This window comes from Ranitomeya imitator, chromosome 5 (assembly GCF_032444005.1).
Source record: "Ranitomeya imitator isolate aRanImi1 chromosome 5, aRanImi1.pri, whole genome shotgun sequence".
NCBI classification, from domain to species: domain Eukaryota; kingdom Metazoa; phylum Chordata; class Amphibia; order Anura; family Dendrobatidae; genus Ranitomeya; species Ranitomeya imitator.
The window spans coordinates 349908120-349924384 of record NC_091286.1 but is presented as its reverse complement, the minus strand read 5'-3'; positions in this window follow the sequence as shown (position 1 = coordinate 349924384).

Sequence of the window (16265 nt, the reverse complement as noted above, 5' to 3'; positions counted from 1 at the left end):
TACTGCAATTTTTTTCAAACTGAGTGTTTTTGGTTTTACTATTCTCTTTTGTGTCTTCAGGTTTCTTGGTGGTGTGTGAACATGTTCCTACAGACTTGTTCACTGTGCAAGTAGCCCATGTGTTTCTGTATCCATAATTGTTCTCTTGTGTCTACAAGACTGGGGAGTTATCCACCACCACTCCTCTTGGGCTATCTGCACAAAAGCTGTTCTACTCTGTATGCACACATGGATTTTTCCTCTCTGAACCCTGTTCACACAGGTAATATACAGATGACCAGGTTTTTAAATGCATCAGATAGGGATTGCATACATTAGTTAGGACTGCTCTGATATGGGTATGCCGTGAAGTTTGGTAGAGCAGCTTAGTATACATTTTTTGCAAAAAACGTATCAACCAAATACCCTGTTTTTTACATCTTTTACTAGCACTTGCGGATTACTGCAATTTTTTTCAAACTGAGTGTTTTTAGTTTTACTATTCTCTTTTGTGTCTTCATAGAAATACATGCAACTGCACACTCCGGTCCCGAGTGCCCCCAGCAGTGCTGAGTATTGAGGTGTAAGACACGTGTGAGTTTCTCGCAAGTGTGACCCTAACCTTAAACACATTATCTATTTAATTAAATTTAAAAAATGAAAACAATTTCTGCACCAGAGAGGGAAAGCCAGTGACTGGGGGCCAATAGCCTAGGAAGGGGTTAATACCCATGGATCTTCCCAGGCTATTACAGCTGTATATTTAGCCTTTACTGACTATTAAAATAGGTGCATCTCTAAGATGTGCCAATTCCGGTACTTAGCCTCCTTCTTCCCACTTGCCCTGTAGCGGTGGCATATGGGTACTATTGCATTGCATTGTAAAGTGCATTGTAAGGTGACATCAAGCCTGGCTTAGTAATGGAAAGGCATCAAGAAGACACCTATCCATTACTAATCCTATAGTTGTTAAAGGGTTAAATAAAGACACAGACAGGATAAAGTATTTTAATGAAATAAAACACTAAAAACAGTTTCTCATATTTATTGTACTGCTAATCCACGCAATGCCCTCGATCACCTGCAAAAAAAAAAAAAATAATAAACCAACACAAATACTCCCTGGTCCGACGTAATCCATTTAATAATGACTGTGCCATGGCAATCTCCCCTATAGAGCGGTCACATCTGTAGATGTGACCACTCTATAGTCCTCCCACGATGCACTGACAGGAGGTAATGGCTCCTGTAGTGCATCACTGAAGAGGTTACTGGAGTTCAGGCTCTCACTTTACGGCAATGCTGCGTGAGAATTTTCTCACGCCAGCATTGCCGGTGACAGCATGAACTCAGATGACCTCTCTGCCGGCGGCGGAGGGATGCACCACGGAGGATTACCTCCACTCAATGCATGGTGAAGGACCTTGTAGAACAGTGACATTCGTTATTAAATGGACTACGGCAGAAAGGTAAGTAAATGTTGGTTTATTATTTTATTTTTTTACAGGAGAACAAGGGCAACGGGTACTAGGTGTTTGATGAGTATGTACTGTATGTACTGTATGTTGAATGTTTTTTTTTTTTTTACTATTGAACACATGCATCGTCTGATGGGACTACTGTCCTATCATCAACAATGCTGTCACTGTCATATGTGACAGCATTTATAGCCGGATGGGAGCAGTAGTCCCATCAGATGATGCCTGGCTACACAGACCCGCACACACACAGGGATACACGCAGACACACACAGACACCCGCACACAGACACACAGAGACCCCCAAACACACATACACACAGAACCACGCACAGACAGACACACACATAGAACCCACCCACGCTCCCCTCACACACTCTTACTCCTTCCTTTCTGCAGCGTTTCTTGTACTCCACAGCAAAACTGCAGATCTTTTTAAACTTGCGGTTTAGCTGCGGATGTGACTGAATCAATGGAAGTCAATTGGAGCAGAAACACTGCAGATCCGCAAAAAGAATTGACATCCTGCGGAAAATAAAACGCTGCAAATCCGTGCGGATTTTTCCCCAGTATGTGCACAACAATTCTCAATTTTCCATTGACTAACATTGGTTGTGCACTATACTGCGGATTTGATGCAATTCCGAGCATCCAAAAACGCTGCGGAAATGAAATCCGCAACGTGTGCACATAGCCTTATAACCTCCTAATAAAAAAAATTATGTTTCCAAAATTGCGCTGATGTAAAGTTGAAATGTGGCAAATATTATTTATTAACTATTTTGCATGACACCACTCTGATTTAAGGGTACAAAAATTAAAAGTTTGAAAATTGCAAAATTTTCAAATTTTTTGCCAAATTTCCATTTTTTTCATAATTAAACGCAAGATATATCGAAGAAATTTTTACCACTAACATGAAGTACAATATGTCACAAAAAAACAGTCTCAGAATCAGTGGGATATGTTCAAGCGTTCGAGAGCTATAATCTGATAAAGTGACAGTGTTCAGAATTGTAAAAATTGGCTTGGTCATTAAGTAACAAATTGGCTCTGTCACTAAGGGGTTAAAGATGGCAGTGTCATTATAATGCTCCTGAATTAAAATATTGCCCTATGCTGAGCCCCTGAATAAGTAATTGCCCCTCAGTATATTGTCTGCACAAAATATGACCCCCACGCTGTCCCTCTTATGGTACATGCTCTTCACACTGACCTCTCCTTTCCATACTGGACCCCTCTTCATACTGTGCTGTTACACTGTGTCCTCTCTATAGGGCTCAGTCTCTATACTGTACCATCTCATCACACTCCCCATCCTTGGGATACTGTCCCCTCCTGGCTGTACCCTTACACTGTCTCACCATGCTATGCCCCCACAACTCAGTCTCTGTTCTGTGCCCACTCACTTTTCTCCCCCCACACTGTCTCCTCACACTATTCCCCTCCCTCCTCATACTGTCTCACATCCCCCTTGTTCACCATACTGTCTCCTAATATATTTACCCACTCACTCTCTACAGTACACTGCCTGCTCACACATACCCGACTCCACATACTGTGTCTGCACACGTCCCATCACCCCCAGTTGAGATTTCTTTGTAAAATCTAAAACATTTTAGATACATTTTCCTACAGTACAATAATCAACTTGGAAATCTTTAAAGTTCTTGGTCATTTCTAATCCACGCTTCCAGAGAGGATCAAATTCACAAGGATTCTTGTGCTTTGCATAAACTTTGGGTGTTTCGGTATCCAACAGAAAAATTACTTTCAATAGTAGAATATTTGGAAGCACAATTTTTTGAGGGTACTATCAAATACATATGTATAGCAGCCACCGACTGTCATCTATCTCTTGGAAGTATATGGAATCCGAGGCAATTAAAGATGCTGCTATATTCCATTGGGTGCCATATTAGGATAGGGTCCCAACCTGTTACATATAGAAAGTCCAAGAATCTGGCACTCAATCAGGTGAGTTTATTTACATGAAGAAAGTGTACAAAAATGTTTTAGTCGTTAGACATTCATTAGTTATACACTAGCGAATAGACAAAAAATACATAAAGATAAATAATTAACCCCTTTCTGACATCGGACGTACTATCCCGTCCATGTGGGGTGGGCCCCTATGACCATGGACGGGATAGTACGTCCAGCGCGATCGGCGGCGCTCACGGGGGGAGCGCCGCCGATCGCGGCCGGGTGTCAGCTGCCTATCGCAGCTGACATCCGGCACTATGTGCCAGGAGCGGTCACGGACCGCCCCCGGCACATTAACCCCTGGCACACCGCGATCAAAGATGATCGCGATGTGCCGGCGGTGCCGGGAAGCACCGCGCAGGGAGGGGGCTCCCTGCGGGCTTCCCTGAGCCCCCCGCAGCAATGCGTTGCTGCGAGGGTCTTACCTCCCTCCCTCCCTGCTCGAGCCCCGGATCCAAGATGGCCGCGGATCCGGGTCCTGCAGGGAGGGAGGTGCCTTCACAGAGCCTGCTCAGAGCAGGCACTGTGAAGGCTGCAGCGCTGCATGTCAAATCAGTGATCTGACAGAGTGCTGTGCACACTGTCAGATCACTGATCTGTGATGTCCCCCCCTGGGACAAAGTAAAAAAGTAAAAAAAAAAAATTTCAAATGTGTAAAAAAAAATAAAAAAAAATATTCCAAAATAATGAAAAAAAAAAAAATATTATTCCCATAAATACATTTCTTTATCTAAATAAAAAAAAACAATAAAAGTACACATATTTAGTATCACCGCGTCTGTAACGGCCCGACCTATAAAACTGGCCCACTAGTTAACCCCTTCAGTAAACACCGTAAGAAAAAAAAAACAAAAACGAGGCAAAAAACAACGCTTTATTATTATACCGCCGAACAAAAAGTGGAATAACACGCGATCAAAAAGACAGATATAAATAACCATGGTACCGCTGAAAACGTCATCTTGTCCCGCAAAAATCGAGCTGCCATACAGCATCATCAGCAAAAAAATAAAAAAGTTATAGTCCTGAGAATAAAGCGATGCCAAAATAATTATTTTTTCTATAAAATAGTTTTTATCGTATAAAAGCGCCAAAACATAAAAAAATGATATAAATGAGGTGTCGCTGTAATCGTACTGACCCGAAGAATAAAACTGCTTTATCAATTTTACCAAACGCGGAACGGTATAAACGCCTCCCCCAAAAGAAATTCATGAATAGCTGGTTTTTGGTCATTCTGCCTCACAAAAATCGGAATAAAAAGCGATCAAAAAATGTCACGTGCCCGAAAATGTTACCAATAAAAACGTCAACTCGTCCCGCAAAAAACAAGACCTCACATGACTCTGTGGACCAAAATATAGAAAAATTATAGCTCTCAAAATGTGGTAACGCAAAAAATATTTTTTGCAATAAAAAGCGTCTTTCAGTGTGTGACGGCTGCCAATCATAAAAATCCGCTAAAAAACCCGCTATAAAAGTAAATCAAACCCCCCTTCATCACCCCCTTAGTTAGGGAAAAATTAAAAAAATGTATTTATTTCCATTTTCCCATAAGGGCTAGGGTTAGAGTTAGGGCTAGGGTTAGGGCTAGGGTTAGGGCTAGGGTTAAGGTTAGGGCTAGGGTTAGGGCTAGGGTTAGGGTTAGGGTTAGGGCTAGGGCTAGGGTTAGGGTTAGGGCTAGGGTTAGGGCTAGGGTTAGGGTTAGGGCTAGGGTTAGGGCTAGGGTTAGGGCTAGGGTTAGGGCTAGGGCTAGGGTTAGGGCTAGGGTTAGGATTAGGGTTAGGGCTAGGGTTAGGGCTAGGGCTACAGTTTGGGTTGGGGCTAAAGTTATAGTTAGGGTTTAGATTACATTTACGGTTGGGAATAGGGTTGGGATTAGGGTTAGGGGTGTGTCTGGGTTAGAGGTGTGGTTAGGGTTACTGTTGGGATTAGGGTTAGGGATGTGTTTGGATTAGGGTTTCAGTTATAATTGTGGGGTTTCCACTGTTTAGGCACATCAGGGGCTCTCCAAACGCGACATGGCGTCCGATCTCAATTCCAGCCAATTCTGCGTTGAAAAAGTAAAACAGTGCTTCTTCCCTTCCGAGCTCTCCCGTGTGCCCAAACAGGGGTTTACCCCAACATATGGGGTATCAACGTACTCAGGACAAATAGGACAACAACTTTTGGGGTCCAATTTCTCCTGTTACCCTTGGGAAAATACAAAACTCGGGGCTAAAACATATTTTTTGTGGGAAAAAAAGGATTTTTTATTTTCACGGCTCTGCGTTATAAACTGTAGTGAAACACTTGGGGGTTCAAAGTTCTCACAACACATCTAGATTAGTTCCCTGGGGGGTCTAGTTTCCAATATGGGGTCACTTGTGGGGGGTTTCTACTGTTTAGGTACATTAGGGGTTCTGCAAACGCAATGTGACGTCTGCAGACCATTCCATCTAAGTCTGCATTCCAAATGGCGCTCCTTCCCTTCCGAGCTCTGCCATGCGCTCAAACGATGGTTTCCCCCAACATACGGGGTATCAGCGTACTCAGGACAAATTGGACAACAACTTTTGGGGTCGAATTTTTCCTCTTACCCTCGGGAAAATACAAAACTGGGGGCTAAAAAATAATTTTTGTGGGAAAAAATTTTTGTTTTATTTTTACGGCCCTCCATTATAAACTTCTGTGAAGCCCTTGGTGGGTCAAAGCGCTCAGCACACATCTAGATAAGTTCCTAAGGGGGTCTACTTTCCAAAATGGTGTCACTTGTGGGGGGTTTCTACTGTTTAGGTACATTAGGGGCTCTGCAAACGCAATGTGACACCTGCAGACCATTCCATCTAAGTCTGCATTCAAATGGCACTCCTTCCCTTCTGAGCCCTCCCATGTGCCCAAACAGTGGTTCCCCCCACATATGGTGTATCATCGCACTCAGGACAAATTGGGCAACAAATTTTGGGGTCCAATTTCTCCTGTTACCCTCAGGAAAATACAAAACTGGGGGCTAAAAAAATAATTTTTGTGGGAAAAAAATTTTGTTTTATTTTTACGGCTCTGCATTATAAACTTCTGTGAAGCACTTGGTGGGTCAAAGTGCTCACCACACCTCTAGATAAGTTCCTTAGGGGGTCGACTTTCTAAAATGGTGTCATTTGTGGGGGGTTTCAATATTTAGGCACATCAGTGGCTCTTCAAGCGCAACATGGCGTTCTATCTCAATTACTGTCAATTTTGCTTTGAAAAGTCAAACGGCGCTCCTTCCCTTCCGAGCTCTCCCATCCGCCCAAACAGTGGTTTACCCCCACATATGGGGTATCAGCGTACTCAGGACAAATTGTACAACAACTTTTGGGGTCCAATTTCTTCTCTTACCCTTGGGAAAATAAAAAATTGGGGGCGAAAAGATAATTTTTGTGAAAAAATATGATTTTTTATTTTTACGGTTCTACATTATAAACTTCTGTGAAGCACTTGGTGGGTCAAAGTGCTCACCACACCTCTAGATAAGTTCCTTAGGGGGTCTACTTTCCAAAATGGTGTCACTTGTGGGGGGTTTCAATGTTTAGGCACATCAGTGGCTCTTCAAACGCAACATGGCGTCCCATCTCAATTCCTGTCAATTTTGCATTGAAAAGTCAAACGGCGCTCCTTCCCTTCCGAGCTCTCCCATCCGCCCAAACAGTGGTTTACCCCCATATATGGGCTATCAGCGTACTCAGGACAAATTGTACAACAACTTTTGGGGTCCAATTTCTTCTCTTACCCTTGGGAAAATAAAAAATTGGGGGCGAAAAGATAATTTTTGTGAAAAAATATGATTTTTTATTTTTACGGTTCTACATTATAAACTTCTGTGAAGCACTTGGTGGGTCAAAGTGCTCACCACACCTCTAGATAAGTTCCTTAGGGGGTCTACTTTCCAAAATGGTGTCACTTGTGGGGGGTTTCAATGTTTAGCCACATCAGGGGCTCTCCAAACGAAACATGGCGTCCCATCTCAATTCCAGTCAATTTTGCATTGAAAAGTCAAATGGCACTCCTTCGCTTCCGAGCTCTGCCATGCGCCCAAACAGTGGTTTACCCCCACATGTGGGGTATTGGCATACTCAGGACAAATTGTACAACAATGTTTGGGGTCCATTTTCTCCTGTTACCCTTGGTAAAATAAAACAAATTGGAGCTGAATTAAATTTTTTGTGAAAAAAAGTTAAACGTTCATTTTTATTTAAACATTCAAAAAATTCCTGTGAAGCACCAGAAGGGTTAATAAACTTCTTGAATATGGTTTTGAGCACATTGAGGGGTGTAGTTTTTAGAATGGTGTCACACTTGGGTATTTTCTATCATATAGACCCCTCAAAATGACTTCAAATGAGATGTGGTCCCTAAAATAAAATGGTGTTTGTAGAAATGAGAAATTGCTGGTCAACTTTTAACCCTTATAACTCCCTAACAAAAAAAAATTTTGGTTCCAAAATTGTGCTGATGTAAAGTAGACATGTGGGAAATGTTACTTATTAAGTATTTTGTGTGACATATCTCTGTGATTTAATTGCATAAAAATTCAAAGTTGGAAAATTGCGAAATTTTCATAATTTTCGCCAAATTTCCGTTTTTTTCACAAATAAACGCAGGTACTATCAAAGAATTTTTACCATTGTCATGAAGTACAATATGTCACGAGAAAACAATGTCAGAATCACCAGGATCCATTGAAGCGTTCCAGAGTTATAACCTCATAAAGGGACAGTGGTCAGAATTGTAAAAATTGGCCCGGTCATTAACGTGCAAACCACCCTTGGGGGTAAAGGGGTTAATCAACAGTACGAGAGAGTACTTAAAATAGAAATAATGTGATGCAAATCACCATACAGGCCATGAACATGAACACAATCATATTGTATACAATTTTAAAGTCATTACAAGTTTTTATACAATTCTTATATACATTTAGATGTAAATACAGCCAGATATTTACCTAAATGTCTCAATTAGATTCAGAGAGATTCAAAACATATAGCAAATCCATAAGCATAAGCCTGTTAGAGATAAGAACAGTAGTGAGTCCCTGTAGGCTGTATAACTAAAAGCACAGGACACCCTTCAGTGTGAATGTAAAAGATATATATGTGAGGATCAGGTTGTGTTATCTTATCTCATATGTCTGATGAAGTTGTGCTATCTCTAGATTGATGCTGTTCAGATTTACACATATCTAACACGATGTGTGAAATGATGTAGTTCCGACTGATACTAGTCCATCCTCATTTGAAGGGATTAATGATTAATTGTGAAAGTCTTTTATAATGTGGTCCAAATTGGTGCCTCTCTATTGCCATTTGTGGAGGGAAATATAGTAAACGTGCACCCTATATATGTTTGTAATAGATATGCTGGCTTCAGATATGTACAGCTGTGAGGACTTGAGCCCAGCAGCTCTTGTGCACTCGGCGGCGCCACTTCCCTCTGAGCTATTCAGCTCGCTGGACAGTTCCTTGCTAACCCAGATACTAGTACCTGTGTTGTTTCTAATTGGCTCCACTGTGATTGAACACCCTACTTAAACCTGGCATTGCACTTCCTTCCTTGAGAGATTATTGAGCTACCAGCCTGTAATACTATTGTAGGAATTCGAGGATTCTGGTAGCGTGGGGCAATGAACAGACAGAGACGGGTTTCTTTAGAGCAAAAAGTGTATTTGTACAACAGCAATAACACCCAAAACAATATAATGATAACCCGCAATGAAACAAGTACTTGAAACATATACAGCAAATCGGCAGAGTTCTTAAGGCAGAGTCCTCAGCAAGGTGATCAAAAGGTGAGTGTGCCAGGTGATGTGGTGCAGATCCAAAACATTGTCGGTGCAGAAAGAGTCAAATCTAGGTATGTAGTAAACACAGGGAAGTCCAGAACAAGTCTACAGGTTAATCCCAGGTGTGGCGTGGACACGGGTAAGTCCAGAAACTAGTTCAGAAGTTGATCTCAGTTGTGGCATAAACACGGGTAAGTCTAGAAACAAGTTCACATTAAAGTATTATACTGGTGTTGTTTCCAACAGCTCCCATCGGGGGGGAGTAAATTAAGGATTAAGTAGCAAAACACAGTCCAGCAACTTAGTTCAAAAACACAGTTCAAAAACAGAGTTCTTACCAGGAGGAGTGAACCCAGGGTTAAGTTCCAAAGTCAACAGACTAAAGGGCAAGATCATTCACAAGGTGACTTGGAAAACCCGGAATACTGACACAGCCATTAGTCAAGCTTCCTTTCACCTGCTCCTTCTTTCCAAGATTATACTGCTTCTTCCATGTACCGACCCCTGGCAATTCCTGACTATGCTACTTGCTGATTTCTTAACTATATTGCTTCTCCTGTGTACCAAATCCCTGCCTATTCCTTACTACACTACCTGCTGATCCTTTAACTACATTGCTTCTCTTATGTACCGACCCCTTGGCTATTCCTGACTATGATGCATGCCGATGCTGCCCCAAGTGGTTGCAACACCACTTCTCCAACCCAGGTCAGTCCATAACAATAGCCATGTATAAAGCCAAATATATGTGTACAGCCATGCATACAGCCAAATAAATGTATGCAGCCAAATGTAGTAATGGTGCACCCTACAGAGGTTTATGATAGGTTTTCTATGAATAATTGTACGTGTACCAATGTTGGGACTTTTAACTAGTGCACCAGTTTTTTTTTTTTGCTCGATTCCAATTGCTGCACCTGTCGTGTTTAATTTTTTCTATATATGTTTTGTTGCTCTGACCATATATCATACCATGATTAAGACCTTAACAGGTCGAAACGCGTCGGTTGTATCATGTACCCCATCATTTGCTCTACCACTAAGAAATAAGGATTTTAATGGATTTTTCTAAATAAATTGAACTTTTATCCATGTTTCAAGCTGGAGATTTACTTCCTTTTTTTTTCTCTGTTGTGGACAACGCCTCTGATCCAGGCACCTCTTTGCGTGAATTACATTCTGAGTCAATCAAGACTTTTATTCCTGAGCAAACTTGCACACAAGGACTTCTGCTTCAAACTGGTGAGCTGATTTTTTTCCCCTTCCTTTTTTCCTTTGCATACATAATTTTTAACTAACTATTAAGTGCTACGACCCTCACGGGTATACGATCTCAAAGTTATTCGTCCAACCTCCGCGGGTTACTTTATTCTCTTCATTTTATCAAAAGTGCATCAGGATATCAGCTACATAAAACACGACTCTATCTAAATTGAAATCTCAACTTTCATCCCTACTAACTAGCTCTTTAATATATATTCTAGCAAAGTGCTACGATTAAATGTCCCCTTTAAGGGTTCCAACAATATTCAAGTCTCTTTTAATGAGGTAGTGCAAAGTATCAATCGCATTAATATTCAAGTCAATTAAAACTTTAGAACAGCAGGAACGAAGCGAGGGACCCGTCATTAACCCTCAACGTTGGTCTTCGTCGGGCTACAAGGCGTGTATCCAGATCCAGAATCCTGCCGCGCCAAATGGGTTTTTTTCTTCAGGTCTCTGGAAAACAAAACAGCTTTTCAAAGCCAAATTAGAAACAGTCTCTTCAGAAGCAGTCTCTTTAAATGCTTCTTTTGTAAAACTAGTACAAAGCACCTTTAAGAAGGTGCAAACTATTTACAGCAAAGTCTTGATCATGCACAGTTCATGATTCCCAGTTCATTAAGGCAACTTGTGCAAACATGTGCAAAACTTAGGATCCTCTTAAAACTGAGGACCCCTTTAAGGAATAACCCTCCCCGAGTTCAATAAACTTTAGCAGCAAGAAGTTAACAATTAACTATTTACAGTCATGTTTCAAATTTTCCTGTGGTTTACTGGGGTAGCACGGGTAATGGCAGTTTTTTAGGAAACGGGCAGCTACCATATGCTACATATGGCGCGCCTTCACTCCTGATGGGGGTTTGGGTGCCCACTGACCTCTGTTCCACAACAGCTTGGGTGCAGGTGATGGTTGGCCCAGTGGCTACTGCAGTCTCCGTAGTGGTGATGGTGCACACCATAGGCTTAGTAGTGGTGCAGGCAGGGGTGACAGTGGGAGTAGTGGTGGTTGCAGCTGCTTTAGCACAAGGGGGTGCTGTTACTGCACGAGGTGGCACAGCTAGTGTCTTGGGGCTAGACAGTCTTGGGATGGGGTCTCTATATTTATGAACATTTAGAGCAAACTACACTTTTGCGCCAAAGTGCCTGGTGTATGTGATGCGATCTCCGGGGTAAAGATCCCTTCCCAAAGGTGGGACTCCACGTCCCTCCGGTTAATGAAGATTTCAGCATACCATCCCTGCTCTTTTATGAAACCCCAACCTCCTTTTAGCTTGAAGGTTACCATGAGGCCGTGCTTAAGTGGGGCCTGGTTGACATAGCGGTCCTTGCGGGCCTGGGCCTGCAGATCCCTTTTATCAAAGGCTCTGTGCTGGGCCTGGTGTTCCTCCTCCCTTTCCTCCCATTGGCGGGTGAGCTGCTGCTGGTACTCGTCCCAGCTCAGGACTTCTAGGGTTTGATCCAGGGTTCACCCAGCGGTAGATTGCTTTCTCCGCGTACACCTCTCCAGGTAGGCTGGCAGGTTGGATCGGGACTTTCAGGAATTGTTCCATCCCCGTGGCCTGGTCCCACTCCCCTAGGATCTGGAGTTGGGCGGACCCATGAGAGGGTGGTACAGCTACGGGGCCCACTAGGAGGTCTTCGGCTACCGGGGCAGGGTTGTCGTTTCTACCTCCCGCAGCATCTCCAGTGTCGGGCTCCTCCGTTGGTGTTGGAGGTGGTTGGACAGGAAGCTGTGCTTGCAGGTCTTCCGCGGGCGTCGTCTAACACATGGCTTTGGCGCTCAGCTGCATCTGTATGAGCTGGTCGATGAGCTCTTCCACTCCGGCCTGCAGGAATTCAGTGCTGACTGGTGATGCCTGGCTGCGGTGTCTTTCCAGGTGGCTGGGGGAGTTCTCCACTTCCACCCCACACTCTGGTTCTGGGCTGCTAGCCATGGCATCCTCCACGCTGCTCCCTCCATCCTGGTCTCTTTCCCGCTCTCTCCTCCGAGGGCGGTTCCTTCTTCTTGGGCTCCTCCCGCCATTTAGGATCAGAAGGCGGATCTCTGTTGCTGACGGACACATCCTCAGGGTACAGAGATATTTGGACTGGGTGGCCATTATTTTTTGCGCTTCTCAGTTAGTTCCCGCCCACGATGGCACACCCTTCTTTTCCAGCCCTCCTCATGGTGCTGTAATGGCGGCAGTTTTGGCGGCAATTTTGGTGGTCTTTTGCGATACACAGTCTTTCAATAAATAACAGTCCAGGCACAATTCTGGCACAGTCTTTAGGCACACATGACCCGATCTATGGGGTTTAGCAGATCCTGTTCGTGACGCCAAGTTTGGAGCGCCCCATCAGGGCAAGAGGTTACTCGGTACCGGGTCCTGCGGTTCACAGGGGTATGTCACGGTGGCTGACCCAGTCCGTGGCCCTGGGACATCCATATAAAAGGGGAAGGTCTTTAAAGGGATAGAGTTTATGTTCGTGACGCCACCTGTGGTATTCGGTCAGGGTGACCGATGCTGCTTTAAGGGGTCCGCTGGGGTGATGTTATGGCAGCTAGATGGTATACCTTCCCACAGGTGAAGTATGTCCCCAGGGCTTCCCGGTGTGTAGATGGTGGTATGGTGAGAGGCGCAGATAAGAACAAGGACACAAGGTTGCAGTCTCTTTACCTTTACTGAAGATTTCAGCATCCACAGTCCAGTCGGTTTGGAGGCAAGTCCAGAGTCGCCTTGCCAGGGGGAAATCAGTAGCCTTCTCTTGCGCTGCAGTGGTGTAGTCCCTTACTGTCTATGGCTTCACATAAGGGTCTCACAGATGTGGTGTTTTGTTCCCTCTGTCCCCCATATAGGATAGGACAAAACCTGTATGACTGGTGACTTGATCCTGTTTATAGGGTCTCTTAGATAACCCTGCTCTGTAGGTGTCACTGTGCCTCCTGGGTGTAGGTGCGGACAGGTAACCTGCAATTAGCTGTCCTGCCGGTCTCTGAAATAAGGCATAGAGGTCCTTACTCCCTCGGTATTCCGGCTACCGGGATTTTGTGCCTCAGAAGGAGACAGCTTGAGCAGGGCTCGTCCCCTTCTGGTATATTCTCCTTTGCTTCGACTTCCTTCACACTCGCTGCAATACAGTTCTGCCTTTCAATGTCTCTTTCTGGGAGCTATAGCTCTGAGGGCATGCACAGCTCCTTTAACCTTCCATCCTCCTCAGACTCTGGTCTGGAACTAACAGAACTCCTGTCTGGAGCTCTGCCAGAAACTGACTCCTATCTGGAACTAGCTAACTTTCCATACAGACTACCAGCTATATATATATATATATATATATATATATATATATATATATGTATAGGGAGTGACCTAATAAATAGGAGCAGAAACTCCCCCTGGTGGTGTGGACTGTGAAATGTGTTGCATGTTTGTGATACCTGGATGCAGTTATCCTTCTTTGCCTCCAAACGTAGCATCACTCTCCCCGAGAGGAAAGCAATACCACTGCGACGAACAGGACCCTGGAGGGTTCCATGTGGCATGTGAAGAACGACGGCCATTTCGCGCAAATGCACTTCTACGGAACCCTCCTGCTTTGAATGTTTTAAATTGCCTCAATAAAGTGCATTTTATGGAATGGTGAGTGCCACCCTCGTTGTTCTATTTTGGCACTATTGCAGGGTTGTGACCAGACTGTGTTGGGCATGGCGCCGAAATGGAGCTTAAATGCGCATGAGACTGCTGACTTCTGGGTCTTGTGACTGGAAATGTGGTAGCGCCGTGCTCCGTGTATGTAAGGGGTCACATGCAATAGGCTCTCCAGGTCGAGCATATGATTCTCCATGCCATTCAGATGGAACTAGGTAGGGTCCTAGAAATTGGACCCCAGTGATCAGTAAGCTTTTCCGTATCTATAATCACTGGGGTCCAATAACTAAGTTGTGGGAAACCGCTCTCACATGTTGAGAAACTATACACCTATTACAAAAGGAACGCTAAGTAACTTACAAGGTTCATGGTAACATGGTTAGTAATAAACCTATAAACCTTGAGTTGAAAGGAAATGTAAAAGCCTCTAAATCATCGGAATGTCATTAAGCTGTTTACAGCCTCAGGATAATTAAGTAGTGTAAGAATGGGAAACAGCGATAAGACAAGTCTCCTGACAGATCACATTGAATGCAAGCTTCTAATGTGAACTATAGGTTATCTACAGTTATATGAAAAAGTTTGGGCACCACTATTAATCTTAAGCTTAATGTTTTATAAAAATAGTTTTTTTTTGCAACAGCTATTTCAGTTTCATATATCTAATAACTGTTGAACACAGTCATGTTTCTGCCTTGCAATGAGGTTCATTGTATGCAATCTGCATTCAAACAAAATTTGACAGGTGCATAAGTATGGGCACCCTTATCATTTTCTTGTTTTAAATACTTCTACCTAATTTTTACTGACTTACTAAAGCACTTTTTTTTGTTTTCTAACCTCATTGAGCTTTGAACTTCATAGCCAGGTGTATGCAATCATGAGAAAAGCTACTTAAAGTGGCCACTTGCAAGTTGTTCTCCTGTTTGAATCTCCTCTGAAGAGTGGCATCATGGGCTCCTCAAAAAATCTGTCTAATGATCTGAAAACAAAGATTATTCAACATAGTTGTTCAGGGGAAGGATGCAAAAAGCTGTCTCAGAGATTTAACCTGTCAATTTCCACTGTGAGGAACATAGTGAGGAAACAGGTACAGTTCTTGTTAAGGCCAGAAGTGGCAGGCCAAGAAAAACATCAGAAAGGCAGAGAAGAAGAATGGTGAGATCAGTCAAGGACAATCCTCAGACCACCTCCAGAGAGCTGCAGCATCAACTTGCTGCAGATGGTGTCACTGTGCATCAGTCAACTATACAACGCACTTTGCACAAGGAGAAGCTCTATGGGAGAGTGATGCGAAAGAAGCCGTTTCTGCAAGCATGCCACAGAGTCGGTTGAGGTATGCAAAAGCACATTAGGAGAAGCCAATTTTTCTTTGGAAGAAGGTCCTGTGGACTGATGAAACCAAGATTGAGTTGTTTGGTCATACAAAAAAGCGTTATGCATGGTGACCAAAAAACACAGCATTCTAAGAAAAAAAATTGCTCAAAAAAAGGGGGAGAAGCCAGCGCAGCCTAAGGTTAAGACGCAATACATAAAGTGCAAATGCACATATTAATTTCTAACTGTATTTTCAAAATGAGACATTTAGCAAACAATTGATCAATTCTTTGAGCCACCCCGCCTCTTCACGGCAATCTCATATTGGGGCAGTCCTACACTACGTTTTTTATATTCGCTGTGCCATAAAGGCCTCCTAAATGAACTAAATGCAAGACCACATTAAAAACATGCTGTACCTGGAGCACATACTGAGTCACCCCCATGGCGCCAGAGTAGGCAAGCGAGGATAAAGGTTGACCAGGTCCAGACAGACATTTCGGATCCAACCTCCACACTGCCCATCTAGAGCCACAGATGAAGAGTGAAACAGGCTGAGGCACAGGTGCATAAATAAACAAGGCCTGAGGCAGGGCAGGGCTGCTGTGTGTGAACAGCAGCCTATCAATCACTGAGACACAGAAAGAATGGCGCACATAACCAGGCGTGGCACACGGCAACAGTGGTGGTCAGCCACTTACCAATAACAGAGCAAAAAAAGGGGAGAAGCCAGCGCAGCCTAAGGTTAAGACGCAATACATAAAGTGCAAATGCACATATTAATTTCTAACTGTATTTTCAAAATGAGACATTTAG